Genomic DNA, 27,158 nt, shown 5'->3' on the forward strand with positions numbered 1-27,158 from the left:
TTCCTTTCCCTTTTTTCCCTTTCCCTACCCCTCCCAATTCCCCTGCTCTTTTAGACCTTTTCTTCCTGTTACACAATATCAATTGTACATTTTTTAAATTACAATATTAAGATCTACGAGACTTTACCACAGATTTTGCATAATTTAAAAGGATATAGAAATCATATAACAAAAATCTTTTTTGAAATAAATTGACAACTTCTAAGAAGTAACTTAGAAGACAAATTAATGAAACTAACTCTGGAGGAAATATAAAATTTGAATAGCATCTATTAAAGAAAGTATATTCCTAGCTTGGAAACCTACCTATATGACAACAGCAGTCTCATAAACATTTTAACTGATAAATTATATCACACATTTAAAGCAGAAAAAAGAAGGAACACTTCTCCCCTGATTTTAGGAAATCAACATTGTGCTAATCCTAACACTGGAAAAGATAATAGAAGAAAAAAGTATGAACATAGATAGAAATTTGTTTAATAAAACAAACTCTTAGAAGTCAGATCTGGCAGTATGTAGAAAGTGGTTTTATTATAGGGATGGCAGTGTTGGTTCAGCATTGGAAGATCCACCCCCAGAAGTCATCATTTTAACAGAGGAAAGGAGAAAGCCATATGATCCTGTCACTAGTTGGAGAAAGAGTATTGGACTAAATTCTACACCTGTTCATGGTAAAAGCTATCAGGAGACTAGAAGTAGAACAGAAACTTCTCAACAGATGAAAGACATGTACTCCATACTTCCAGCGAGAATGCCTTATATAAATGGAGAAGATACAATGCTTTCTCCTTAAGGTGGGGAACAAGGGCAGATATGCTTACTCCTTATCTGTCCATTAAACTTTGAAACCTACTCCCCATCAAAATAGTCTGGCAATAAAATGACACAATTAGGATAGGATTGTCATGGCAGAAGCAAAATCTTTATATGTAGATGAAGTGATCATCTACAGAGAAAATACTAAGAAATCTCTAGGAACCCCTAGAACTTGTATTTGAATTTAGCAGGATTAGAAAACACAAGGTATATATAAAAATTCAGGTCTATGTATACTTGCTATAAATGAAGAATTGGATATTGAAATTTAGAAGTTATGTATAATTAATTAAATGTGAGGCTGGCAGTCAAAATTAGCAGAAAGAATATCAGTCAGAGTTGGCTTGTATCTCTGAATTATGTGCTGCAACTGTTAACTTTCACAATACCCTACTGTACCTGTGAATGCTGTTAATTAGAGGCTTGTACAAAGGTATCAAATATGACAAGAGTAGAATAGACTTTGTTTTTATTTTAAGAATACATTTTAGTTAATTCCATTCTGACTTTAGATTTTTTTGAAAGACCCATCATCCCTGGGACAACTGTAAATCATGGTGCCACTGATGTATGCTCCTTGCTGAAGAGGCGATTCACTGGCTACATATATATTAGTTACATTAATGTTACATTAATGACCCCAATTCTTCAGCTTTCCTTCTATCCTTGACTTTGGCCTTGTGACTACAGTTCTCACTTGATAACAGAATCTCCTTTTCCCTGGTTTCTGAGTCTGACCATGTAGTTTGCAGATATAATGTATATGGAGGTTGGAAAAAGTGCCTGTACTCTGCTGCTTCTGCTCTTGAACCTCTGCTTTCCCAGGGGAATGTGTCAAGGCTGGCCTGCTGGAGGAATGGTAGAGACACAGGAAGCAGAGTCAGGTTTTCCCACTGATAGACTTGATCTCAGATGTGCAGGTGAGCCCAGCTGCCAACAAAAGGTTCATTTGATTTAAATTGCTCTTGTACACACTTGGCAACTAGATAAAGAGTAATTTTGATGCTAGTTTATTAACAGCAGTATTGTGGCAACAAGTAATTGATACAAATATCACTCAAGATTTACTTCTTTTGGGAGGGGAGTGTGAGGATTGCAATTTTACCAAATTTAAAATATAATTTAAAATTTATCATAGCCATAATGTTTAATTACTGTATAATGTTTAATTTAATGGATAGCATAATTTAACAATTTCTTATTTTTTCCATTTTTTCTTCACTATTCAAAATACTACTTTAGCAAATTTTTTGTGTGTATTTCTGGTAATTTCCTTATAAAGGAATTGCAGAAGTGGAATTATTGGTACAAATATAACAAATATTTTAAAAGTTTAAAAGTCCTGAATATGCATATCGAAACAGTTTTTAAAGAAAGATGGTGTTGCTTCCTGCAATGTATGATAGCTTGATCATAACAAACTTGATAGGATTAAGTATATATTCTTTAAATTTTCTTTGCTAGTACACATATATTATGCAATTTATAAAGCTCAACAGTGAAAATAACAAGAACATGATCATTTCAAACTTTAAAATAATGACTTCTAAGATTAAAGATCGCAAAAGTGTTTATGAAACTATAATGGAGCTCGATGGACAGCAAGCAGGGGATTTTCCTCCCTCCTGTATGTTTCTCAAGTAGCCCAGAACAATGAATCATAATAGGGTTTTTTATTTTAAGCTAATTGTGATTTTTTTCTTTTAGGATTTTTTTTTTTTACTCCAGATATAGTCTAGGTAACAACAACAATGAAAAAGGTGTCATGGGGAGAAGAGCAGTGGGCGGTAAGAGAATGTTTCTGCACTTTGCAATGCATTTAAGGATAACTGTTAAAATGCTTGAGAAGAGGAGACAGTGAGGTACAGTGTGAATATATGAAGCCTCAGGATACAATAGACCTGATTAGAACCTTGTCTCTGTCATTTATGAGATCTGTTGTCGTGGGTAAGATGATTAATCATTCTAGGTTTCTTGGGTTTCTTCTTCTTTTCCTTCATGTGTGTGTGTATGTGTGTGTGTGTATCTGTATGTGGTACTGGTGGTTGAACCAGAACCTTACAAATAGTAAGCAAATGCTTTACTATTGAGTAACATTGCAAACCCTTTGTATATATGTATATGTGTGTATGTATGTATGTATGTATGTATTTATTTTTTGCAGCAGGATTTTGCTAAATTGCCCAGGTTAGCCTTGAACTTGCCATCCTTCTGCCTCAGCTTCCTGGGTAGTTGGGATTACAGCCATGTACCACCACACTTGGCTAATTTATCCATTTAAAAAACAACCTCACAATCACTACATGGTAGGATTATTATGAGAAATAAGCAGTGTAATGTAATTAAATAAAAGCATTGTATAAATGTACCTAGTAATGATGATAATTATCAAAGAATGCTGCATGGGTTCAATATCATAGTAGAGGATTGGTGATGGGGTTCTGAAAAGTTTGAAGCATTAGGAAGTGGAGGAATATTAGAAGTTTAGGGGAACTGGGAAGATGATGTCGACTAAGTAATAAAGATGTTAGGTCTCTAATGGGCACTTGGACATTTTCCTGTTGACCTGTCCCTAACTCACTTTCCCAGTTATCTTGCCCAAGAAAGTAGTGATCCTATATAAATACCTGTGCTCCCTCAAATTGTGGCATGTTGCCCTTTATGTCCTAGTGCAATAGAATATACCCAAGGAATCTTAGGCATTTATTGGGATTATTGTAAATGAGGGTATCTTGGAAGAGGGTTATATATATCTTGGTGTGTCAAATTGAAGCTGAGGGTACGGTATGGCTGGCTATAACCAGGATTTAAAATCAGAGAGAGTCTTCCTCCATACTCAGGAGACCAGAAAATTGCACTGATGGTCTTTTCAGATGTATTGTGATTAAGAGACTATAATGAGAATCTTTGTGGCAAATAGTTATCTAAAACCTGATAGAAAGGTGGATTTTATTTTATTTTATTTTTTTGTATATCCTTTTAATGGTACATTTTAGGTGTACAGTATAATGACATTCATCATTGGAGATATGCACCTTTACATACTCTCTCTGTTCTCATTTTTCCCCTTTCCCCTGTCCTCACTTCAACTCCTCCATCTTTCCCTATTTACAAAGACTTTGTTTCCATTTTTTCGTTTTCTCATATTAATTCCACTCTCTTCTTTCCTTTCCCTACCCCTCCCACTTCCCCCTCCCCTTTGCCCCTTTTCTTCCAATTTCACATTATCTATTATACCTTTTAGTCTTATTTACACTTTCAGTTTCTCACACCAGAGAAACTATTCAGTATTTAATGCATGTCTGTCTTTTTTTTTTAATTAAATTCTTTTATTGGTACATTGTAGGTATACAACACAATTACATTTCTCATTGGGAAAGTCTTAATTAAAGTCTTTTCTTACGGCAATGTCTTCAAGAGTTCTACCTAACCTCTGTTCCAGCTGGTTCAGTGTTTCTGTTTTTATATTTAGATCTTTAATCCATTTCAATTTTAGATTAGTGCATGGTGAGAGATATAGGTCTAGTTTTAGTCTTTGTCAAGTTGAAACCCAATTTCTCCAGCACCATTTATTAAAGAGACTACCTTTCTTCCAGCGAGGGTGTTTGGCTCCTTTGTCAAAGATGAGGTGGCTGAGTGAGTCTGGCGTTGTTTCTGCATCTTCTAATCTGTTCCACTGGTTTTCAGGTCTGTTTCTTTGCCAGTATCATGCTATTTTTATCACAGTAACTTTGTAGTATAATTTCAAGTTGGGGGTTGTAATACCACCTCCCATGTCTCTGTTACCTAGAATTGCTTTTGCTATTCTGGTTCTCTTTTTGTTCCAAATGAATTTTGGATTGTTTTCTCAAGGTTTGTGAAGTGTGCTGCTGGGTATTCAATTGGGATTGCATTGAATCTATATAGCAATTTTGAAAGTATAGCCATTTTCACTATGTTGATCCTTCCTGCCCAGGAGAAAGGGATGTCTTTCCATTTCCTGATATCCCCTTCAATATCTTTTTTTCAAAGTGTTATAATTTTCAGAGAAGAAGTCTTTGATTTCTTTCATTAGGTTGATTCCTAGGTATTTCAGTTTTTTGGATGCTATTGTGAAAGGAATTTTTTTGCCCTATTTCTGTCTCAGTGAGTCTGTTGTTCGTGTAGAGGAAAGCTATTGATTTTTGTGTGTTGACCTTGTATCCAGCTACTTTACTGAATTTGGTTATTAAGTCTAGAAGACTTTTGTTGGAGTTCTTGGGGTCTTCTATGTAGAGTATCATGTCATCTGCAAACAATGACAATTTGACTTCTTCACTTCCTATCTTTATTCCTTTTATTTCTTTCTCTTGTCTAATTTCCTTGGCTAATGTTTCCAAAACTATATTGAACAAGAGTGGTGATGGTGGACATCCTTGTCTTATTCCTGATTTTAGTGTGAAGGATTTCAGTTTTTGACCATTTAGTACGATATTGGCTGTTGGTTTTTCATAGATGACTTCTATCAGTTTGAGGTAGAGACCATCTATTCCAATTTTTTGTAGGGTTTTTATCAGAATGCATGTTGGATTTTGTCAAATGCTTTTTTGCATCTATTGAGATGATTGTATGGTTTTTGTCCCTGGTTCTATTGATATAGTGCATTACATTGATTGATTTGTGTATGTTGAACCATCCCTGCATACCTGGGATCAATCCCACTTGGTCAGGGTGTATGATCTTCTTCATTCTGTTTGCCAGCATCTTATTGAAGATTTTTGCATCTATGTTCATTAGTGAGATTGGCCTATATTTCTCTTTTTCGGTTGAGTCTTTCTCTGCTTTGGGGATCAAGGTGATGTTTGCTTCCAGGAATGAATTTGGGAGTATTGCATCCCTTTCAATTTCATTGAAGAGTTTAAACAGTAGTGGCAGTAGTTGCTCTCTAAATGTCTTATAGAATTCAGGAGTGAAGCCATCAGGACCTGGGCTTTTCTTGGTTGGTAAGTTTTAATTACGTTTTCAATTTCATTGATGATGTTGGGTTGTTTAGAATTTTTAGGTCTTCTTCATTCAACTTTGGTAATTCATACGTGTCTAGCAATCTGTCCATTTCTTCTGTGTTTTCCATCTTATTGGCGTATAGCTTCTGGAAGTAGGTATTGATGATTCTCTTGATTTCTGCTGGGTCTGAATTTCACCCTTTTCATTCCTAATGTATGGATTTGGGCCTTTTCTTTCCTTTTTCTTATAAGGTTGGCTAAAGGTTTGTCAATTTTGTTTATTTTTTCGGATAACCAATTTCACCCTTTTCATTTCACCCTTTTCATTCCTAATTGCATGGATTTGGGCCTTTTATTTCCTGTTTCTTACAAGGGTGACTAAAGGGTTGTCAGTTTTATTTATTCTTTCGAAGGACCAACTCTAGGCTTCATTGATTTTTTTGTATTGTTTTCTTAGTCTCCATTGCATTGATTTCTGCCCTGATCTTTATAATTTCCTCCCTTGTATGAGCTTTGAGTTTGTCCTGCTCTTCTCTTTCTTGAAGCTTGAGGTTCAGCATCAGGTTGTTTAATTGGGCACACTCTGTTTTCCTAATACGATTATTTGCTGCTATGAATTTCCCTCGTAAGACCGGTTTCACTGTGTCCCATATATTCTGATATGTTGTACTGTCATTGTCATTTATTTGAAGGAACTGTCTGATTTCTTCTTTAATTTCCTCTGTGACCCATTGGTTATTCAGAAGTGTGTTGTTCAATTTCCATGTGTTTATGAAGTTTTTGCAGTTTCTTTCGCTGTTGATCTCCAATTTCATTGCACTGATAACATACAGGGGATAACTTCAACTCCTTTGCACTTACTTAAACATGTTCTATGAGCGAGTATGTGGTATATTTTGGAGAATGACCCGTGTGCAGCTGAAAAAAAAGTGTATTCTGATTTTGTGGGGTGGAACACTGTAAATATCTGTTAGGTTTATATCTTTAATAGTTTGATTGAATTCTAGGATTTCATTGCTTGTTTTTTGTCTAGTTTATCTATTTGTGAGACTGGGGTATTGAGGTCTCCCACTACTATTGTATTAGTGCTTATATGGTTTTTCATGTCCATTAGTATTTGTTTTATCTAGTTGGGTGCACTAGTGTTTGGTGCATAGATATTTATGATTGTCATCTCTTCCTCTTGGATTGTTCCCTTTGCAAGGATATAGTGTCCTTCTTTGTCTCTATTAATCAGTATGGGTTTGAAATCCACTTGATCTGCAAAAAGGATAGCTCCTCCTGCTTTTTTTCAGGTTCCCATTGCATGGAATATTGTTTTCCACCCTTTAACTTTCAGTCTATGAGTTTCTTTTTGAATTAAGTGTGTTTCTTGTATGCAGCATATTGTTGGATCCTTCTTCTTGACCCATTCTTGCAGTCTATTTCTTTTGATTGGTGAGTTGAGACCATTAATATTGATGGTTATAACTGACATATATTGAGTTATCATTGTCATGACTTTTTCTTTTTGTTTGATCCTCCCCCTTTGCTTTTAATTTCTTGTTGTGCCTGGCAGATTCATTCTGCTGGGCTTCCTGGGTTTGTGATCCTCATTGTCTTTTCCTAGGATTTTGTCTAAAGTTTTTTGGAGTGCAGGTTTGGTATTCATGAAATTCCTAAGGTGCTCTTTGTCATGAAAGTATCTTATTTCACCATTAATTTTGAAAGATAGTTTTTCAGGGTACATCAGACTGGGTTGGATGCTGTTTTCCTTTAGGGCTTGAAACACATCACTCCATGTTCTTCTTGCCTTGAGGGTTTGCATTGAGAAGTCTGCTGTGATTCTGATGGGCTTTTCTTTGTATGTGATTTGTTTCTTTTCTCTAACTACTTGTAGAATTTTGTTCTTCTGTTGGGTTTCTGGAATCTTAACAATTATATGCCTACATGTAGATTTTTTTTTGATCAAGGCTTGTTGGAGTCCTATATGCCTCGCTTACCTGTATGTCAAATTCTTTCCCCCTCCTTGAGAAGTTTTCTGCCATCACTTCTGTAAACAGTTTTGTTAATGTCATCTGGACTCTCTCCTGTTTCTTCATTGACTCCAATCAGACTTAGATTATTTTTGTTTGCATCATCTAGCAGCTGCTGGATCAATTTCTCATAGTCTCTTAAAATTTTAAAGAATTTTTTCTTTTCCTGGTCATTAATTGCAATCTTATCTTCTATATCTGAAATTCTGTCTTCATATTGGTTCATTCTGCTGCATAGACTTTCAGTGGAGCTTTTAATCTCCTGGAAATCTGTTTGCATCTGTTTTATAGATTCAATTTGTTTCCTATGTTGACATTCCATCATGTTCCTCAGCTTCTCTAGTTTTTATTTGTATCCTCTCTAGATTTATTAATCATGTCTTGCAGTATGGGCTCTATCTTTGTTGTTATGTGAGAAATTATTTCTGAATTCATTCTTTCCAGATCCTCTTTCGTTGCTAGTTCAGGGAGTCCAGGTGGTTGAGTATCAGAGTATTCCATCTCATTTCCTTTTGGGGTTGCTGTAGATGATCTGGAAGTCTGCTTCTGTGGCTTCTTTACCTGTCTTCTCATTTTGTTTGTTTATTTGTTTGTTTTTTTGGTATTGGGGTTTGAACTCAGGACCTTGTGTTTGCAAGGCAGGTGGCTGAACCACTGAGCTAAGTCCCTGGCACGAAGTCTTTACAGTAATGACTTGATGGGTTTTGTTTATTTGGTACCAGGGATCAAACTCTGGACCTTCTGCTTTCGAGGCAGGCGGCTGAACCACTGAGCTAAATCCCTGGTCCTGTCTTCTCATTTTGACGTGCGGGCTGGTGATGGTGGTGGGGAATAGGATGGGTCTGTGTTCCTGGCACCCTCTTGGCTTACCTCCTCTGGGCTCAGAACCATGGCACTCCTACCCTCAAGCCTCCTGCTCTCTGGAAGCCATGATGCACTGATCTGGAGGTCTCCCCTGGGCTTGGAGCCATGCCACACCTACCCGGAAGCTTCCTCTAAGCTGGGAGCCACAGCACACCTACCCAGAAGCCTCCTGCTGCCTGGGAGCCATGGCGTGCTGATCTGGAGGTCTCCTCTGGGCTCAGAGCCGTCAAGGAACCCTTCTTCATTGTTGGTGGGAGTGCAGACTGGTGCAAAAGTTTGTAGTGGTTTTAGTCCAAATTTGGCTGACTCCAAGGCAGGGATGAAAAACAGGCATCACAGAGGAGAAACAACATGGTGCCCACACAGTAGCAAAGGTAACCAATGATACACAATTTAAAGGACAGGTTTAATTTGTTTATGGTTTGAGTCCATGATCAGCTGGACTTTATGGCAAAAGGGTGTCACAGAGCAAAGGTGCTTAACTCATGGTGTAAGGAAACAGAGGAAGAGAAGAGTGCTAGAGCAGAATGAGCAAGGGATCAGACACAGACTGCCAGGGCCATGCCTCTATAATCCAGCCAGACACATCTAAATACTGTCTTACATCAATCCCAGGGCAGATTTCCAAGCCAATCAAGTTGACACTTTACCTGCCACATAATCTCAAATACTTACTTTGGAATTTAACACTGAAGGTGATGGTATTAAGAGGCCTCGAGGGCAGGGGATTTAGCTCAGTCGTTCCAGTGCCTGCCTGGCAAGCCGCAAGGTCCCAAGTTCGATGCCCCGGTACCAAAAAAAAAAAAAAAAAAAAAGAGTCCTTGGGAGTTGATTAGATTGTGAAGGGTATGTCTCATGGATGGGATTAGTGACTTTATAAAAAGGCTTGAGGAAATCAGCTAGCTCTTTCCATCCCTTCTACCATGTGAAGATATAGCATTCATTGCTCCTTCCCCATGGAGGGTATGACAAGAAGGAGCCATCTTTTTTTTGCTTTTTAAAGTCAAGGTCTTGCTATGTGGCTCAGGTTGACTTTAATCTTGCTTAATTCTTTTGCCTCAGCGTCTGGGAAGCTGAGATTTCAGGGGTACACCACCACGTCTGGAACAAGACACCATCTTAAATGCCAAGAAGGAGAATAATCAGACACCAAATTTGCTGATACTTTCATCTTGGACTTCTCTGACTCTGGAACTTCTAGAAATATATTCTTATTTATAAAGTAGTTGGTCTAAAATAGTTTGTTATGACAGCATGAAAAGACTATACAGAATCCAAAAGGAATATTTTTTTGAGTTAGAGGAAGTGTCACATTCTGTTAGGCGGGCCGAACATTACAATATGTTCTTTGAATTTACTGACGTATAATTGAAATGTGGTCTCAAGGCCATATTTGTCATAGAAGCCACACAGGTTTGAACTTTTAGTGAGAGGTGAGAAATGAAGACTAGTGATTCAGAAAACACTTTTAAGAGTGTATCTGTAGAAGGCAGCAGAACATTTGAGTGTTGCAGAGCGATGGAAGAATGTTTTTAAGATGAGTAATATCCAGTATGTATAATTGTGAATAGGAAGGATCCAATTTATTTTTATAGGAGAGAAGAGACATCAGAGATGGAGGGAGTGAGGTATCCAAAGTCTGAGTATGGAAATTGGCTCAGGAAAAGGGTAGCTTCTAATGTAATAGGAAAGATGAGACAGAATAAGGTATACATGTTTGGAAGTTCACTGGTTATTTCTTTCTCAAAATTATTTATTCATTGTAGTTCTTTCAATCCTAGGCTTTAGGGAGGAAGGAAGGTTTCCCTCAGATATTTTGCTTTCCTTATTATTTCTTCCTATTTTAAAGAGCATTTACAATATCCTTAAATCTTCTGTAACCTTCATTTTGATTCTCAATAGCTTCATTAACAGTTTCCTTTGTTCAAATTCTTACTCATGACTTTCTATAAAGAACTGAGGTGAATTTCTTCACACCCCAAAATTAACCTTTTTAAATATTTGTGATGTTTTGAAAAGTATACAGTAAGAAAGATGTGTATACATTTTTCAGAATTTTTTATATATAACAAATGATTAAAATGGTGTGTTTGTAATAATTACGTTTAATTCCTAGGTTATAATGAGCAACCTTACTGTAAAGAAGCCAATTAAGCAACTTTATTGAAAGCAATTGTGCATTTGGGAAGGAACAAAGCAAATAGGAGAATAAAAAATTGGATAGTTTTAAATATAAGATATGTCCATCTTTTGTGTTGGTAAAATGTTTTATTTATTTATTTTTTTGGTACCAAGAATCAAACTTGGAGTCTTGCACTTGCGCAGGAGGCGGCGAAACCACTGAGCTAAATCCCCGGCCTGGTAAAATGTTTTTAATCTTCTGTGATAAGGAAACCTGTTTTGAATTCTAATTACTTTTGTGTCCCCAAACTGCCAGGTTTATAATCCAGTCAAAGTATTATTTGCAATTTGATTGCTGAGCAATTGATCAGCTTCATTCAGAGGAGAGCTATTCTGTTTCCAAGAGAACAAAGAGTTGGATTTAAAAAATCATTGATCCAGTCAATTTGGTTACCCTATGGTGAAACTCGATTGATAAGCCAATATTTGACAATTGTTTGGAGATTCCTTAGTCTTGGTCTTCCTCCTTTAGGGATAGCTGTACATACCATTAAAAATTTCTAGCCAAGATGAATCTTTTCTGCTAATCATCTTTGTGGAGAAAGCATTTTAATTTAAAAAGTTTCCTTTCTACAAGTTCAGAATCTGAAAAATAGGGTGCAAAATATACCTCAGGGAATAGAAATGTACTGCCACACAGCTGCTCTTCATCAATTCCCACAGTTTCATTTAAAAAAATTACCTGACTACAAAAACCAATTACTCAAAGAGACACCTGATTCCATCTCCTTTCTACCCTTGATCAACCATGTGATATATTTCCAAAGAGTTCATCAGTTCATAGATTTTTTTTTTTAATTGAATGTTCCCTCAAGTATCCAATATTTTGCACCAGGCAAACTGCCATGTTCTTCTTTACTTGTTTTTATACTTGTAAAGTTACTCTGATATGGGGATTGTTTCTATTTACTGCATTAGATAGTCATTATATTTCCTCTATTTCTCTTAAGTAATAATATATACATCAAATAACAATAAATGCGTTTATCATCTGGAAAAGGAAGAGTAGGGAAGTTCATGTTACTAAGGTATAGTTTCTAGCAGCAAATCTAATTATATCTTATTCAGTAACAACACTTGTACTATGATGAGGATAAGAAATCTCTCTCTATATATGAATTTATTCATAACAAAAGCCTGACAGAATTATTTAAATAAAATCACACTTATTAATGAATTATGTTTAATAAAAATAGTATAATTTTATGTAATTTAGATTTTCCTGAAAAAACTGGACTAATTTTTAATGTTGAAGTGAATCTAATTTATCTCATTTTAACTCTACAAATTTCTCTTGACTGCTAACCCTGCACCTGGAACTGTGATAGGTGTTGTGAATGCAAATCTCAAGGGACTCTCTGCCTCCTGAGGATGAAAGAAAATTACACAGCTACATGACAATCTGATATTTACTATAATAGAGGAAAGCACAGGATGTCTTGGGATCTGTGGATAGAATATTCCTAATTGAGAAAAATATATTTATGAGAGTTCAAAAAGCAGAGAATGTGACATTAGAACTTAATCTTGAAGGACAAGTGAGAATTGCAGGGTCAAAAAGGGAAGGCAGTGATTTCAAGCCTATGAAAAATATATGCAAAGACATAGAAACACTGAAGAGTATTTATGTTTGGAGAATGGCAAATCACTAAGGGATGAGTTTAGACCTCTAGTGTTTATGGATGGGATAGGTCAGCATGATGTCCAGTTCTAGGAGGTTTCATGGAGGAAATTTGGTTTTAACTTGAACTTAAAAATGACTATGAGGAGGGAAAAAAAGTAAGACAAGAAGTTATTCTAGATGGAAGAAGTATATAATTAGAGATGTTTCTCAAGACATTTGTTGCCCTGTCACATGTTGAAAATGTGTGTTCTCCTGTTGGTTGCAATTGCTGGCTCTCCCACTATCATCATCACAATTTGTTAATAAGACAAAGCTTGATTTATTGTTTACTACCTGAGGTGAATTTAGGCCATGTAGTGAAAGAAAAAGGCAAGGTCGTAATTTATTGGGAATTGTAATTTTGGTATAAGGCATCTTTTTCATAGTGGACATTTGATTAGAGTTTAAGAACCATTATACAAAAAATCTAGGATTGGTAGGAATAGTAAGGCAGGGACTTTGAGGTAAGAGACTCATGCCTGGCTGAAGTTCAAAGAATTCTAAAGCACAGACTCTTGATGCTTTCTATTAGAGTTGATGGGTCATTTGGGAACTTTCTGTAATGAACAATCAAAACATTTACCTGGACAAGATACTCTGAGGAAAGTAAGGTGGTGCTAATTTAGTGGACTAGCAAACACATGGGAATGTAGTTGACAAGTTCTAGCTGCTAATTTTAGTGTCCCAACTGACATGATTTTGGTTTTCATTTTACATCTCACACTGTGAAAATAGGTGAAGCTATTCATAGATAGTGTGGACCAGTGAGGGACCCTGGTGAGCCTAGGAATTGATCTAGCCAATCTGGGGGCAGGAGGGATATATTACATGGCACACCTATAAGCTTTTTGTAGCCCAAGTCAGCAGTCCCCAATCTTTTTGGGACAAGGGACCGGTTTCATGGAAGATATTTTTTTCCATGAAATGGGGGTGTGGTTTTAGAGGTTTTAGCTCTTTTTCAAATCTCCAGTGACATACATTTATTTATTTATTTAGCTCATTTTGGCTATAGTTAGGGTGTGGGCTTACCAAAACTGTAATTAAAACAGTGTGGAAAAGAGGTGTGGATGGAAATGGTAAATAAAATAACAAGTAAGTCATACACAGCAGAGTTGGATTCTGATGTAAGGCCTGCCACCAGATACAGCTTAATTGTCACTTGTCATTCACAGATAGGATTTTGATAGGATTCTGCAAGCAATTGACTTATGGTCTCTGTGCAGTTGAACCTATCTTCCAACATTAGTCTGTATTTGCAGGCACTCATCAGTGCTAGCATCACTGCCTCAGCTTCACCTCAGATCATCAGGCAGTGGATTCTCATGAAGAGTGAACAACCTAGATGCCTCACATGCCCAGTTCATAGAGGGGTTCATGCTCATCTGAGGATCTAATGTAGCTGCTGATCTAACAGGAAGTATACCTCAGGAGGTAATGCCAAGGATGGAGAGGGGTTCTAAATACTGAGGAAGCTTTGCTCACTTGTCCACAATTTTCCTCCTGCTGTGTGGCCCTATTCCTCACAGGCCACAGATGGGGTAGCAGCCCATGGCCCAGGGGTTGGGGCCTCTGGCCTAAGTGGTCAGCGGACTGGTTTAGTTTCTGTGTCTTAAAGAAAGAGATAAATACAAGAAGTTTTGTAGGAGCATTGTCCACAAAAACATAACATTTCCTAACCTGAACACCTATCAACAGGAAAATGGGTAAATTGTAGCATTTTCAAATAAAATTGGATATTGTATAATACTGAAGAGAAATGGTTACAACTACTAATATCAATATACGGCCCATAAGCATACTTTTGCGGGAAAAAAAGCAAGTTACCAAAGAATATATGCAGTATTCTAAACTTTATATACACACAATTCTTTTATATATTAGCTACCATAAGTCATGAAAAATGTAATGAGAGGCATATGAAAAACAAACTGGATAGTAGTTACCTTTAACTAGAAAGGCTTCATAGGGGACTTCAACTACAATAGGAATGCTATTTTAAAACTAGGTGATAATTTTACACATGCTGTTTATGTTTTATTTTTATCCCTTTTGTTCATTTGTCAGCTTGTTTGTCTTTTTGTTTCTTTAAGACAATGTCTTGGGCTGGGGATTTAGCTGAGTGGTTACGCCACCTGTCCCTTGAGACAAGGTCTCACTATGTAGTTTATGCTGGTCTTAAATTATACAACCCAAGCTGGCCACAAACTTGCAGAGATGCCCTTGCTTCAGCCTCCTGAGTGCTGGGATTACATGCATGAACCAACTTGCTGGGTTTATTTTTGTACTTTTTGTATACCTGAAATATTTTCTAGTGGCTTTTCAAGCATTTTAAAAAAGTTTTAAAAAGACACTAAGGCTTGGGTAGTTGAGTGACTTTGTTAAAGCTCAACAAAGGCAAGGATCTGTGTTTTCCCTTCGGGAGAAAAAAGCCATAAATATAAAAGCCTTAGTGGTGATCAAGTGTGTGCATATATATATATTTATTTGTGTGTGTGTGTGTGTGTGTGTGTGTGCACACATAGTTAAGAGGTGTGATCTGAATATATTATAAATGTTTAAATTTAAAAATTTTATCACAGTAAAAGACACATTGCCATTAATCTCCCTCCTTACTGCTGAGTGCCATCCAATGGAAAGGCAGGCTCATAAAAACATGACATTGTGTCCTCACTCACCTGATTCATCAGATCTGGCACTACGTGACCTCTGGCTCTTCCCCAAAGTCAACAGAATCATGAAAGATAAAATTTTGAATTGATTCAGGATATTGAGGCAGTCACAACAGTGCAATGAAAAACACTCATGAAAGAAGACTTCCAGAACTGCTTCAGAAAGTGAAGAGGATCATGGAATGAGTGCTGTTCAAAGTGAAGGTATTTTGAGGGGAATTGACAGCAACATGTCTTCTACTTTAATACATTTAAAAAAAATTTATAGTCATTGTATTTTATGATCACACCTCATAACTTTATATTTCAACATGGCTGGACTAAGGAGTGCCCTGATAGCTGATAAAACATTATTTCTGGGTGTGCCTCTGCAGGTGTTTCTGGAAGAGATTAGCATTAGAATTGGTAGATTGAGGAAGGATGGTCCTTACCTATGCGGGTGGGCCTCATTCAGTCCACTGAGGGCCCAAATAGCTTTCTTTCTCTATCTTTTCCTTTCCTTCATTTCCATCCTTCCTTCCTTCCTTCCTTCCTTCCTTCCTTCCTTTCCCCTCTCTCCCTCCCTCCCTCCCTTCCTTCCTTCCTTTCATTTTTTCCTGGAGATTGAACCTGAAATTGGAACATGATAGAAAAGCACTCTACCACTAAGCTCTATCTGCAGACTTTTTTATTTTATTTTGAGACAGGATCTCACTAAATTGCTCACTCAGGATGACCTTGTACTTGTGATCCTTTTGCGTTAATCTCATAAGTTGCTAGTGTTACCGGGACACACTGCAACACCTGGGTTTTTCTTCCTTTCCTTGAGCTGAGACATCAATTTTTTTTTCTGCTCATAGATAGCAGAGCTTCTGTTTCTTGGAACTTTGAAGCCTGGGACTTCCATAAGCAGCCCACCTAGCTCTTAGGCCTTCTGATTTAGACTAAGAGTGACACCATTGGCTCCTTTTAGACTTGGAATGAATGATATCACTTGCTTTTCTGGGTCTCCAGCTGGTATAATTGGCAGTTCATGATACTTTTTGACCTCCATAATCATATGAGCCAACTCCTATAATCTCTTTTCTCTTTATCTCTCTTTCCCTTTCCCTCCTTTCTCTACCTATATATCTCTCATCTATCCATTTATTATCTATCTATCTATCTATCTATCTATCTATCTATCTGTATCATCTTCTTTGCTTCTAGGCTTATCAGTTTATTTTTAATTACCAATGAAACACCTGGGGCTGGGTACCTAAAAAATAAGAGGTTCATTTAGCTCACCCTTTTGAAGCTGGAAAACCAAACAGTATGGCTCTGATGAGTACTCCTGGGCTGTATTACCTTGTATGGATGGCATCACAATGGCTGGAATGCCTGGGAGAGAGAGCAAGCATATGGTGAGTCATAGAGTCAGAGTTGGGGGGTGGATCCTGTGTCTTCCCACTAGGTCCCACTTCATAGTTTCCATCATCTCTATAACAGCACATTGAGGATCCATCAACAAATGGCCCCCATGGGCAGACAGACCATATCCAATAGATGCCTACAACCAAAGTTAAGTTCCAGTCAGTCATTAAAAGTGAGGTACAAAGTTTTACCCACAAGAAGATATACTCTATTCTGAAAGAATTTGAATTTCCAAGGTTGTACAAGTAGAAATCTGGGGAACATTTGTGGGAATGAATATTAGAAGTGTGAGATAGTGATAGAAGGAACATGAGGTTGGATCAGCCTAGGAAGCAGAGATTTTGCATTTTATATTGCAACTCAGGGAGTTACAAAGGACACTATTTGTTTTGTGGGCTATCATATATATCAAAAGATGTACCACTGAGAGTTAACTGAAAATGCCCAATTTCCCTGGTGTTAATGTAGATGACATTAAAAGGTTTATGAAGTCTGGAATGTTAGAGTGGATTTGTAATCTAAGACCTAATCATACACACTGGGATAGGTGCAGGAGATATACCTTTCCCCATTACTTGGAGAAAGAAATTCATGTGGGGAGCCCCAGCATTTTTGAAGAGCTACGTGTTTATTTTTATTTATAGCCCAGACCTTACAGTGGGAACCACAATCATGCTTTTGGAAAACCTAAATGCAGTAGAAATAATTGGATTCCAGAATGGCAGGGACAAGTAGTGGGACTCAACTGCCAAAGGCAAGGTGGGTAATAGACAGCAGGGACAAAGCAGCAATCAGATAGTCCACTTGCACAGACTTAAAGCTTTGGTCAGATGTTAATCATGGTGCTCCTAGAAGTGAAGTAGATAGAAAGCCTACTAGATTATTATTCATAAGCAGAAAACTCCCAAATTAAGCGAACAAAGATCTAACTCAAATAGTAAAAGCAGAGAATCATGGTCCCTGAATTTCTAGGCTCGATCCAGTTTACAAACACAGAGTCTTTCTTTGAAGGAGAGGCCAGGTCTCCTTGAGAAAGGACCCCTACTGAAAATTTATTCTATTAATTTTTCTTTAATCCTTCCCCAAAGGAATGAATGGCCCTTTACCAGTTTAACTATGCATTGTGTAAAAGTAAATAATAAATCATTTGGGGACCCCTGCACACTGATTCTGAACTGATATTGATTCTAGGAGACTCAAAACATCACTGAGGTCCTCCAGTCAGAGTAGAGGCTTGTAGAGATGATCAATGAACTTTTAGGTGAAATCTGTATCATACAGAGTCCAATGCATTCCTAAACCCATTCTGAGAAGTTTATTCTAGAAGTAGGATGAAATATAGTTAGCAGTTGACAAAATCTCTATACTCATTTCTTGAGGGCTGTTATGGTGGGAAAAGCCACATGGAAGCCATACCAATTTCTTCACCTTAGAAAAACAGTAAATCAAAAACAATACTGTATCTTAAGAGGGATTTCAAAGATCAGTGCTATCCCTAAAGACCTAAAAGATACAGGGGTGGCGACTCTCACTATCTTGACATCAACTCTATTTGTTCTGTGTAGAAGACAAATAGACCTTGGAGAATGACAGTGGATTATTACAAGATTTACAAGTGATAACTAAAATTATAGCTGCTGTACCAGATGTAATTTCATTACTTGAACAAATTAACATATTTCCTGGTACCTGGTATGCAGCTATTAATCTAGTAGATGGATTTTCCTCCATGCCTATTCTTTTTTTTGGTACCGGGGATCGAACTTGGGACCTTGCACTTGCGAGGCAGGTGCCCCATGCCTATTCTTAAGACCCACTAGAAGCAATTTATTTTTAGTTGGCAAAGCCTGCAATATACCTTCACTGCCCTGCCTCAGGAGAATATCACTGTCCTGCCAGAGCTGTTTTCTGGTCCTAAATTGTAAATTATTTTTCAGATATCTCTCCCCATCTTTAGTAAATGGAATCAAACATAGTGGCACTCTATCACTGAGGTACATCTGCAGGCCTTTTTATGTTTTATTTTGAGGTGAGTTCCTGCTAAGTTGCTTAGGATGGCCTTGAACTTCTGTCTCAGCCTCCAGAATAACTGCAAATATAGGTGTGTGCCACCACTCTTGGATAATTTTGCAGAAATCTTGATCTTCTTTTCCTTCCACAACCTTTCACACAGGTTCATTACATTGATGATATTATGCTTCATGGACACAATGATTGAGAGACTGCAACTAATCAGTATCACCTTATTAGTATGATATTTGTGTGTCAGAGGGTGGGAAATAAATTCAACCAGAAGTCAGGGGACTTCTCTATCTCTTTGAAATTTCTAGAGTCTAGTGGTATGAAGCATGACTAGCTATTCTTTCTAAGGTGAAAGAATTGTTGCATGTGATATTTTCTACAACCAAGAGACACAACACTTAAATGAGCTATTTGAATTTTAGAAAGAACATGGGTGTGTTATTCTGGTGACCCAAAGGTCTTCTAATTTTGAATGGAGCTCAGCACAAGAGAAAGCTCTTCAACAGTTCTGAATTGCAGTGCAAACAGCTCTGTTATCTGGGCCATGTCATCCAGCAGATGTGATGGTGTTTCAAGTGTCAGTGGCAGATGATGATGCAGTTTGAAGCCTTTGGAAGGTTTGAGTAAGTGAATTTTTAGGATTTTGTAGTAAGGTCCTGCCATCATTCACAGATTACTACCCTCCTTTTGAGTGGTAGCTGTTTGCCTGGTACTGAGCCTTACCTAATATCTGAATTGAATGTGTATGGACTATCAAATTACTGTATGATTTGAGCTGCTGTGCATCATGAACTGGATGTTATTGATTCAGCAAGCCATAAAGTTGGGCATATAGAATGGCACTTCATCTTCAAATGAAAGTGGTATATATGTTGTTGGGCCCAAGCAAGCCCTGGAGGCACAAGTAAGTTTTAGAAAGTAGTGGCCTAAATACCCATGACCCCACTCCTCCTATACTTACCAGTACAGCTGTGGCCTCATAGGGAATTTCTTACATTCAATGGGACAGTGAAAGAAACAACTTGGGCCTTGTTTTCAGATGTGCCTCCTTACTATGCAGGCTCCAGTGCTATAGCTCCTCACTGGGATGTCCCCAAAGAACAGTGGCAATGGAAAATTTTTCCAATGGGCAGAATTTTGGGTAGTTCACCTAGTTGTGCACTTTGCTTGGAAGGATAAATGGCCATATATGTGATTAATATTTGTTGATTTACAAGCTGTGGCCCATGGTTTATTTGGATGGTCAGAGATTTGGCAGAATCATAACTAGAACACCCACAAAGAAACTTGGGAAAAAAGTGTGTGCCTAGTCTTCTCTTTATAGGCAAACAATATGAAGATATTTGTGCTCTGTGTGAATCCTCACAAATCAACGACTCAGTTGAAGAGGATTTAAATGATCAAGTGGATAAGATGACCCATTCTGTAGAAACCAGTCAGCCTATTTTCCCAGTTGTTCCTGTTCATTACCCACTGACTTATGAACAAAGATATCATGATGGCAAGAATGGAGGTTGTACATGGGTTCTATACCATGAACTTCCATTTGCCAAGGCCAACCTGGTTATGGCCACCACTGTGTTTCTGTCAGGAGCAGAGACCTACACTGATCTTCTATTGTGACATCATTACCAGGGGTAATCAGTAGGGTACCTCGTTACTAGAAACCCCTGGAATAGGCTCCAGACTCCTTCTCAGTGTACAACATAAGGCTGAAGAAAAAAAAACCCAACTAAAAGATGCAGAGAAAATGGGGAGCCAGGACAGCCAATGCTGCTTAATTAGTAAAGGCATTGGTCAGTCCAAGCCACTCATATTTATTAGTAATCAAATTGGGGTAAAGGTGAGCTATGTGCAAGGATGGGACTACCCATGAAGATGTGCAGTCATGTGGTTTCTATGGAAACTAATGCAAGTAAGTCTTGTAAAGGACAAGACAAAGCATTCTCAAATTAGGGACCGTTTAGACAAACTACATGGTTGTAATTAGAACATTATCCTTCTAGTTAAGAAGGTTCTAATTGTGGAAACAGAATTTAGATGCAAATTACTCTGCTACTATGTTATCTTATATTGAGCCTCTTAGCTTCATAGGCCATTTTTATGGTTGTTAGCGGGAAGGTCATGCTAACCTGCATGGTACAACAGTGCTCATGAGGAGCTTCCCTGAGTCACCTAGCTTCAGTCAGACTCACTTCTTAAAATGAACCAAATGAGGGATTTAACTCTTTATAGCCTGCATTGCTTACAGCATGCTTTGGGCCTAATCAATATTGCAGTCCCCTACACTAGGTGACAAATTGGTTGCCTTAAACTGCTTTCATTGTAGAAAAGTCTGTGTGTTTTTTTTTCTTACTAGAATAGATAGTTTCTCTGGACATAGATTTGCCTTTCCTGCACACAATTCTTCTATCAAGACTACTATCTATGAACTTGCACAATGTCATATCCACCATTATAATGTTCCATCTTGCATTATTTCTGACCAAAGAATTCAGTTTACAGCCAAAGAAGTAGGGCAACTGGCCTATGCTCAGGCAATTCACTGATCTTACCATATTCCTCACTGTTTTGAAGCAACTGGATTGGTAGAAAAATGGAATGGCTTTTTGGAGACTCAGTTATAACATTAAATAGGTGGCAATACATTGTAGAGATCAAGGAAAATTCTCAAGAAGGCTGGATACGCTCTCAGTCAGCATTCAATATAAGTTAGTGTTTCTCTGGTAGCCAGGATTTGTAGATTCAAGAATCAAGGGGATGGAAATGGTATTGGTACCATTCACTATTACCCAGAGTGTCCCAGGAGTGAAATTTTTATTTCCTATTCCTGTGGCTTTGTTGGCTAGAGGATTAATTCCAAAAGAAATAATACTTTCACACAGCAATGATTATCCTGAGCTAGAAGTTAAGACTGCCACACAGCTATCACTCTGAGTGAACAGGTCAAGATGGGGGTTATAGTGGGGGTTGGCTGAGGTGATTGATCCAGGCTACCCAGGAGAAATGACTACAATTGCATGAGAGAGGTAAGGAATGATTTATCTGAAATACAGGCGATCCCTTCAGGGAGCATGCTCTGTGATTTTTTTTTTTTTTTTGTAAAGTGGATTTTTTTTCTTGTAATAAGTAAACCATCTACACAGACAACCACAAGACACTCACTTAAAAATACTTATATGACACACAACAGTAAGCTGAGAAATACTGATAGTAACTCACAGACAGGCAGTAATAAAAACTCAAAATTCCCTATCCTTTCTCAAGTGTGCTGTGGCATACTCAAACAGAAAATAGCTCTGGCAGGATAGTGATATTCTCCTGAGTCAGAACAGTGAAGGTATATTGCTGGCTTTGCCAGCTAAAAGTAAATTGCTTCTAGTGGGTCTTAAGAAAAGGCATGGAGGAAAAGCCATCTACTAAATTAATAGCTGCATACCAGGTACCAGGAAATATGTTAATTTGCTCAAGTAATGAAATTACATCTGGTACAGCAGCTATAATTTTAGTTATCACTTGTAAATCTTATAATAATCCACTGTCATTCTCCAAGGTCTATTTGTCTTCTACACAGAACAAATAGAGTTGATGTCAAGATAGTGAGAGTCGCCACCCCTGTATCTTTTAGGTCTTTAATGATAGTACTGATCTTTGAAATCCCTCTTAAGATACAGTATTGTTTTTGATTTACTGTTTTTCTAAGGTGAAGAAATTGGTATGGCTTCCTTGTTTCAATCCTGGGTGAGGACTATGCCCCAGTTTTCACCACAGGGCTAAGCATATTAGGATTTTTTGTGTGCCTTAGGAAGTATCTCAATTTTATATCATGGTATTGTATGGTGACATCATCTCCTGTTACAGTCTGTGAAAATTATTATTCCTTATTTACTGATTGCATTTGGAAAATAACGTTATAATAAAAGTTCCTGAAAATCTGGGGAGGTGTATGTCATGCGTGAAGAGCGCACCCTTTTCTTACGAAAACAAGTCATAATTTTAGAATAATTTAAGAAATATTAGGCAAACAATGGCATTGCAACCTTTACTATTAGCTTCTAAGCTTTGACTTATTGTCCCAGTGATCTCTTAGCAAGGTGAAGTCAAGCAATTTAAGAAGAAAAAGCTACCTTTTATTGTTATAATGCTATAATGTGTTTGTGACTATAGTTCATGTTTAGATTAGTCTCATCATGAAAAGTAATCTTTCTGCTTGTTTGTAGATACAGAATCATAAAATGAATGAAGCACCTGATGGTCAAGGAAGAGAAAAGAAGATGAAAGGATGAATGCGTATTTGTTTCATAATCACTAACAGGTGTTAATAAAACGTATTGTACAATGCTCAATTGTCATGACATTGAAAGGGATCAGGTTCACCTGTTCATTGTGATATATTATGTAGTTTCACTTCTTAAAATGCAACAGCTCTGTTGAATTGTTCTTATCATTAACACTTGAAGTAATAAAATAGGCTTTATTAATGTTTCATTTGATTTATTTTTATTATAGTTCCATTTGTGAAGATTGTGACTTCTGTTTATCAGCTATCATTTCTACACTTCCAAGGGTTAAAAACAAGCAAACAAATAAAAAATTGCAAATAGCATTTGTCCCTTCAGTCTTCATTAGTTGTGTAATTGTTTTAATTCACATTGCCTTTGCAGAAATTTGGGTATTTTCTTTGTGTGCTATTGAGTCTCATCTGGAAAGATTATGTAAATTAAATTCTCTTTGATTACTGCAGAATAGGAGAAAAGGGAAGACAAACTGTCTATGTACATTTCCAATATGCTTTCTGTTTCTATGATTGGTTCTGAAATGAATATGCCCTACTCTGTTGGAAGAATGGCCTTTTGGTTGTATACCCAAAGACATTTACTATTTTCTGATTCTTTCAGATGTTGTACCATTTTGTAAAAAGAATATTTTTAATTATATAAGAAATATTTTGACAAATGACCTTCTGAAGCAGGCACAACTAAGAATGATAATGTCAGAACTAAAGTGACATTTTTCTGTTTTCATTCTCTTTTTTTCAAATTAATTTTATTGGTACATTTTAGGTATACAATATAATGACATTCATCATTAGAAATTTGTACCTTTACATAATCTACCTTGGTTCTTATTTTGTTTTCCCCCTTCCCCTGCCCTCCCTTCAACCCCTCCTCCTCTCGCTATTTGCAAGACTTTGTTACCATTTTTTCATTTTCTCATATTATTTCCATTCTCTTTCCTTTCCCCTACCCCTCCCACTTCCCCTTTGGCCCTTTTCTTCCTATTTCACAGTATCTATTATACCTTTTAGTCCTTATTTATACTTTCAGTTTCTCACACCAGAGAAACTATTTGGTATTTACATGTGTGTCCTATTTATTTCACTTAAGAGCATCACCTCAATGTGCATCCATTTAGCTATAAATGTCTCTAATTTCTCATTCTTTATGGCTGAGTAGTATTCCTTTTTATAAATAAAAAACAGCACATTTTCTTTATTCACTCTCCAGTTGACGGGCAATTGGGCTGTTTCCAAGTTTTAGCTATTATAAACTGTGCTGTTATGAACATAGGTGCACATATATCACTGTGGTATGATTCTTTTAATTTTTGGAGGAACATACCCAGCAGGGGAATAGCTGGGTCAAATGGGACTTCCAATCCTAGTTCTTTGAGGTATCTCCATACTGATTTCTGCAGTGGTTGCACCAATCTACACTCCCATCAGCAGTGGAGCAGTGTTCCTCTTTCCACACAACCCTGCCAGCATTTGATGTTGGTTGATTTCATGAAAACAACCATTCTTTCTGGGGTGAGGTGGAATCTCAGCCTTGTTTTCATTTGCCTCTCTGGAATAACCAGTGATGTTGAACATTTTCTCATATGTTTATTTCCTATTTCTACTTTTTTGTCTGAGAAATGTCTATTCATTTCAGATGCTCATTTTTGGATTGGGTCTTTAAATTTGGGAGGTCTGATTTTTTTAAGTTCTTTATAGATTCTAGACACTAGACCTTTGTCTGAGGAGCAGCTGGTGAAATTTTTTTTCCCACATTTTGGGTTGTTTCTTCACTCCGTTAGTGGTTTCTCTTGCTGTGCAGAAGCTTTTAAAGAAGAGATCCCACTTGTTGATTGTGATAGTTCAGTGCAACTGAGGTTTTGTTCATAAAATATTTTCCTACAGCAATGTTTTCAGGAGTTCTACCTAAGCTCTCTTCCAGCCAGTTTAGCGTTTCTGTTTTAATATTTAGATCTTTAATACATTTAGATTTTAGTTTAGTGCATGTGAGAGATATGGGTCCAGTTTTAATCTTTGGCAAGTTGAAACCCAATTTTTCCAGCACCATTTATCAAAGAGGTTATCTTTCCTCCCTCCAGTGGAGGTATTTGGCTCCTTTGTTGAAGATGAGGTGGCTGAGTGTGTCTGGAGTGTGTCTAATCTGTTCCACTGGTCCTCAGGTCTATTTCTTTGCCAGTACCATGCTGTTTTTATCACAGTAGCTTTGTAGTATAGTTTTAAATTAGGGATTGTGATACCCCCTACCTTGTCTTTATTGCCTAGGAATTGCTTTTGCTATTCTAGGTCTCTTCTGGCTCCAAATGAATTTTTGGAATGTTTTCTCAAGGTCCATGAAGTTTGCTGTTAGAATTTCAATTGGGATTGCAATGAATCTATATAGCAGTTTTGGAAGTCTGGCCAATTCACTATGTTGGTTTTTCCTACCCAGGAGAAAGGGATGTCTTTCCATTTTCTGATATCATCTTTGATCTCTTTTTTCAGAGTGCTATAGTTTTCAGAGTAGAGATCTTTGATTTCTTTCATTAGGTTGATTCCAGGTATTTCAATTTTTTGGATGCTATTGTGAAAGGAATTGTTTGTCCCAGTTCTGTGAGTCTGTTGTTCATGTAGAGGAAAGCTATTGATTTTTGTGTATTGACCTCGTATCCAGCTACTTTCCTGAATTTGGTTATTAAGTCTAGAAGACTTTTGGTGGAGTTCTTGGGGTCTTCTATATAGAGTATCATGCTGTCGGCAAATAGTGACAATTTACCTTCTCTGTTTCCTATCATCATTCCTTTTATTTATTTCTCTTGTCTAATTCCTATGGCTTATGTTTCCAAAATTATATTGAACAGAAGTGATGATAGTGGACATCCTTGTCTTGTTCCTGATTTTAGTGTGAAGGATTTCAGTTTTTAATCATTTAGTATGATATTGTCTGTTGGTGTTTCCATAGATGGCTTTTATCAGATTGAGGTAGAGACTGTCTATTCCATTTTTTTGTAAGGTTTTATCTTGAATGTGTGTTGGATTTTGTCAAATGCTTTTTCTGCATCTATTGAGATGATCATATGGGTTTTGTCCTTGGCTCTATTGATATAGCATATTACAATTTTTGATTTGCGTATGTTGAACCATCTCTGCATCCAATTTGAATGTTAAGTGGTTTAAGCATCCTTCACTATTCTCACAACTTGGCAAGAGCTAAAATCTGAACCAGCAGTTCTTTGGAACTACTGATCGACATTGCCCTGATCAAGGCGGCATCCCTTTCCCTCCAGGCAGGGCCGCAGCCATTGGCCAGGTGCCTGGAGGGAGCCAGGTCTTGCTGGCAGCCTGAGCTGCCCCACAGCGGGAGGAGGAGACAAAACAGGCGCGCTGCCCTGCTGACCCCCACCTGCTTGCATTAGGTGAACACAGTCAGGGGCAGGGAGCAATGATGGCAGCCCCAGCCCCGCCCGGCCCCGCCCTCTCCCTCCCTCCACCTGCCCCCATTCTCTGTGATTAAGGTCAATGGAAAACAAGGACAATCCAATCCGGACAGAACTAAGAATTGCTCAGACCCTTCAGGAATGAAGGTTTGGGTTACCACACATGGTAAAGAATGAAAACCAGCTGAGGTGATTGCTGAAGGATAAGGATATACCAAATGGGTAGTAAAAAAAAAAAGTAGCTATAAATATTAGCTGCAACCATGTGGCAAATTATAGAAAGGAGAACCATTAATTATTGTATTTCCTCTCTTTTGTTGAAAATACATGTGTATATATATATTGCATATGTATATATTTATATGCATGCAATGTATTTATATATTTATATGCATATTTATATATATATTTGTTTTCTTTTTTTATTCCTTTATCATGTAACATGAGGTGTATTCATTTTTTTTTTTTTTTTTTGGGAAACAGGGTCTTGCTATATAGCCCAGTATCCCAAGAGAAGTATAGAATTTGCATCACTATTTATGAGTCTTGAAACTTTGCATCACAGTGTTTAAGAATAATAAGCATCATTCAAAGACTTATTTTTCTGGCCCAAAGTAGTGTATCTGGTTGTTTGCAGGATAGTGATATCACGTTAAGTAGAATTATTATTTTGCTATTGTTTTTACTTTGAGATTACAGTTTAAGGAGGCATGTAACAATGCCAAATTGAGAATGAGTGTATTTATGGTGTTTAATTTTATGTTACCTTCACTGAAGAGTGACCAGAAAGCTAGTGAAACATTATTCCTGCATGTGCCTGTGAGGGTGGTACTAGAATTGATAATCTGAGTAAATATCTGCC

General features: G+C 37.2%; 1 long non-coding RNA gene across 1 annotated transcript in view; it reads left to right on the plus strand.

Annotated features, from left to right (window-relative positions):
* LOC147827694 (uncharacterized) overlaps positions 1-23,175 on the plus strand; it is a 97,744-nt gene extending 74,569 nt beyond the window's left edge. Inside the window, exon 3 of the long non-coding RNA XR_015452015.1 lies at positions 22,807-23,175. This is a non-coding gene — a long non-coding RNA (uncharacterized LOC147827694). The remainder of the gene's footprint in view (positions 1-22,806) is intronic.
* Positions 23,176-27,158: the final 3,983 nt, after the last annotated feature.

This window comes from Heterocephalus glaber, unplaced genomic scaffold (assembly GCF_053883595.1).
Source record: "Heterocephalus glaber isolate CG9 unplaced genomic scaffold, H.glaber_assembly_v1.0 deba00001442, whole genome shotgun sequence".
NCBI classification, from domain to species: domain Eukaryota; kingdom Metazoa; phylum Chordata; class Mammalia; order Rodentia; family Bathyergidae; genus Heterocephalus; species Heterocephalus glaber.